We start from the raw sequence: 4,611 nt of genomic DNA on the forward strand, positions 1-4,611 counted from the left end.
CTGGGCACTGCCAGGTGCCCTTGAGCAATCAGGGCGCCCCAACCGATCAGGGCGCTGGTCCAGCACTGGCAGCCCACTCACTCTGACATGTCTCCATTTGTGCGTGATTAGGTCCTGAGCATGTGTTTGTATTTCAGGCCTGTGTGTAGTGATTACTAACAAACAGAGTGGAAATTGTATTTTCCCCACTGGGGATCCATAAACAGTATACAGTATAAAAGAAAAGAAAAAAAAGAAAAAAGCCAAAATGTGGTGTTTTGTTAAAGTATTTTAAGTATGAGCCGAGAGACATGTAACACACTACTTTCTACTTTATTCTTCTTCTCTTCTGCACATGCCATTCTTCATCTATGCACATACCTTTCGCCTGTATCCTAACTGTGCTCTAGCGCTCCCAGTGTTCACTAACCGTATTAACAGGATACAACTAAATACTTAGGGAAAATAATAGTTAAGTGTTAATGCCCGATGAGGTTAGGGTCAGGGTTAGGGTTGGAATTCATTATCAGGAATTAATGAATGACAGTAAGGCCAGAACCATTATTTACCTGATAGGGGACACCTCGAAGGGTATCAACCTGCTTATACCATGGTCACTTGCCAAATATTTTTTAAGACTATTCATTTAATTTTTTAATGCATTTTAGAATCAAAATCTTAAGTTTTTTTCAGATAACAACTTTATTTCCTAGTAACACCTGAGTATTTGACTAATATTTGGAAAAATCCTTCCCATATGAGGTTCTTTTTTCAATGCAAATGTCACTCCTCCAGGACATAGGATGGACCTTGTGTACAACTTGCCATGTTTGGAAACGGGAGATATTTCTGCTCTTCTCGTAGAACACTTTGGCTCAGAAAGTTAAGGTTATGCTAGCAAGATTCAAAGTCAATAACATTGTGTAGGTTGCGGTTGACAATTTACCAAAACAACAAACTAGCTATGCAGCAAGTCAGTTCAGAGGAGCAGTGTAACTTACTTACAGCTTGTGTGTTAGCGCCATCCTGAGGTGTTTAGAGGACGAGCAGAGAAGGAATACACACAGTGTTGGAAATGAGATATTCAGATTTTGTTTTTCATTTAATGTAGTACATTCATTTAGAAGGGTAAACAAGTCCGTTTTACCAGAACTTATTAGTAGATGTCCTATATTACTCTTTAATAGACACCCTAAAGCCAATCAGAACTGAGTATTCACCCAGACCATAGTATGATTAGTCTTACTTCGCCAGACCTTCCTTGGCACTGCAGAGGAGGGTCCAGCTAGTCCACACACCATTCCGGGATTGGAGACAAACGTACTTTGGTTTATTGGCATTTCTTTAAACCAATCACAATCATCTTGGGTGGTGCTAAGCGCCAAGGAAAGCCGCAGTACCGGTACTACATAGCCTCGGGAAGGCACTTGTTTTGGAAGAACATGTCTACGTTCAAAAGTTGTTTTAGTCATGCAGCAGAAGACTTAGATTGGACAGATAGTCTAGCTAGCTGTCTGGATTCACCCTGCAGAAAAATAGGTTAACCACAGTCTTCATAACTTCACCGGAGTTTAAAATAACACCAACGCTTACGCAAAGGAAGCCCGAGGAGTTTCCGTCAGCAATGGAGCAATCCCAGAAGTGGAACGTCAACAATATAAACTATAGTATGATAGACGTGATTCACCGGATGTTTAATCATAATATTTTTTCCTCAAATGTCCCTGGACCTTACCCAACCCCAAACAATCACATCATTCTTTTTTTTAAGTTAATTCTTTTTAAGCCTTTAATGACAGGACAGCTGAAGAAGTGAAAAGGGAGAGAGAGGGGGAATGACATGCAGCAAAGGGCCACAGGTCAGAGTCAAAACCGGGCCCGCTGCGTTGAGGAGTAAACCTCTATATATGGGCGCCCGCTTTACCAACTGAGCTATCCCAATCACATTTTTCCGTGTGCATTCTGTTGTGGTACAATTGTATCCATCAAAGTCAATGATCTGACAAATGTAAGACTAAAATCTTTAAGTTTTAATTCTAGTCGGATTTCGACTGTATAAGATGGAATTGGGACACAGCTCAGCTCAAGGTTTCAAGAGCCACATTGTTAGATTCCCCTAATTAAAATAACATGTCACAGGTCCCAAATGTGTATCAACAGACATTTGCCTGGAGCAGTGAGAAGGATTGTTACATAGCAGGAGCTCTGTTTTCCACTTTGCTGGATGACACCTCTGAGATTTTCCAGGAAAAAAGCATTTTGTCAGGCTTATATTTTACCCGCACAACCCTATAACCCAATAACCCTACTAATGCACTCTTGGCCTGTGATTTGTTCTCGTTTGTCGTCGCAGAAAGTGCAAGGGTAAACACCGTGCTGAAACATGAGCCTGGCAGAGGTGGACGAGCTGCATCGGCTGCTGCCTTCCACAACCTCCCATCAGGGAGAGGGCGGACAGGCCTGAGTAGGGATAATTACTACCCCCCTTATTGATTTGTGTAGATTAATGCAGTTTTTAAAACAGCCTCGATTCTATTTTGGCTTGCTGGTAATGACACACGGTTTCAAGTTGTTCAAGGATAAATGTCTAGCATCAAATAGATGTCCGTACTTTCCAGTGGCCATACAAAAAGGATTTTGCTGCATTGATATATAATGTAGAACATTGTCACTTAAGATTTTCCGATTCTTTTTTAAGCTCAGATATGTACATGGATGAGTCTCTGTGGTAATAAAATATTTAAACTTTTTTTTTTCTTGTCACCATCTGTGGTGCGAATTTCTCATTGCTGTGGTGTGTCTGCACTGCTCCTTGCAGTCAGATATCACCTGTCAATCAATGCGGGTGCTACTGTGGCGTCTCCTTCCTCGGATTTTCTCTGTTGATAAAGTTTTTCTCTGTGCAGGTGGAACTGTATCTGTTTATTCCGAACAAATGATAAACAGAAAACCCTGCACTGCCCATAAACCGCAAATTTATTCACAGAAAAATGAGACATACTGCTTTCTACAGGAGGCTTTAGCACGGATGGTTCTTGTATTATACAGGGTGGTGTAAGTAAGTAATTTAATTTGAGCATGTATATTTCCAATATAGATATAAGAACTTTGAACATACATTCACACAAATTAGACCAGGGGACATCGAGATATATAATGCACCAATGAATGCCTAAATAATAAACATTAGTTAATTTAACTTGGGCAATATTTCAAAAAAATCGATAATAACATTAGCATTCTACATATGGTGATTTTAAACAACTATTGGCTTTAAATAAAGTCATATTTCCAAGTACATGTCAAATAATTTACAGTAAGTGACTTTGAAGTCTACAACCCACAGACGTCAGCAGACACATTGTGTCAATTTTATGCCGCACATTTATTATTCTTGACTTGCATACAATGCATGCACAATATATGCATTTTTATTATTATTATGTCCATATATTTTAATATTTAAGTATATTATATTATATACTTGATTGTATACATTTCTTGTATTAACTTCTTAACTTAACCTTTTAACATTCTTGTTTTACTGCGCTTTGTCACAAGTCAAATTCCTGTGTCCGTTATACACTGAAACATTTTAATTGTCTGTTTTGTACACTTAACACTGGAGAACATATACATGACCATATTGGATGGCATTAACTGTTCTAGTGAGTGACCCTTGGCGCCTGTGTCCTGTGCTGGTGGTGTATTATATAACAATGGCTAGCTTCCCTTGTACTGTATCTGCTCTGTGTGGCTAATGGCCAGAGTGCCATACAAACATCACCACACGTCTTCAGAGGGCCCTTCAAAGTGCTAACAGGGTTGAACTTGGTTAGATGTCCAGCAGTTTCCATGCAATGTGGAGTGTCACTGTCAAATTACATTTATAAATAGATTTTTGCTCAACGCTGGCACCACCCCATCACTGAGTCCTGCAGTCCTGGCTGGAATCTGCCATCTGTCTGAAAGCATTAGGTAGTTTTTCCTTGGCTGATAGGACACAACAGATGTTACCTGCTTCCTGTAGAAATGACTGTAAGGGATTTGTGTGATGGTTGTTGTACTGTAAATAGGTAAATTTGGGTATTTTGCCCTACACAGGAAGAGAGCAGTAGGCCTACTTATAGCCTGTTTTCTCTCTGTCTGTTTTAAATGTCTGTCTCTTTTAATAGTCTGTTCATGTCAAATCAAATCATTATAATTATTCTACAATTTAATATATACAGTAAATACATGTTTTAGAGGTAGCTTGCACAGATCATGTTATTTACATAAAGACAGAGGCTGAGATTGTTGCTTTGCTAAGCTAGGCTAGATACCTTTTAGAAGGACTTAATTAGCAAGTGTTCTCTTTGTCGGTCTGTGTACCATTTTCTTATTATATTTACAGTTTATTGAAATATAATAAATAAATTTAGGGCAATCTGTTAAATAACTTGACTTTGATGTTGACTCATCTTAACATGGAGGTGGACATGGAGGGCACTTTTTAGCTAGGCTATCGTTACATCTTAGCAGTACGATTAGCAAATGTTGCTAGTTCAAGTCTGTTGGTCTGTCTACTATTTGTTGATTGAAATACAACAAATTGATCTGCAATTTAAAATATATATATATATATATATATAT

This window comes from Etheostoma spectabile, chromosome 9, assembly GCF_008692095.1.
Source record: "Etheostoma spectabile isolate EspeVRDwgs_2016 chromosome 9, UIUC_Espe_1.0, whole genome shotgun sequence".
Taxonomy (NCBI): Eukaryota; Metazoa; Chordata; class Actinopteri; order Perciformes; family Percidae; genus Etheostoma; species Etheostoma spectabile.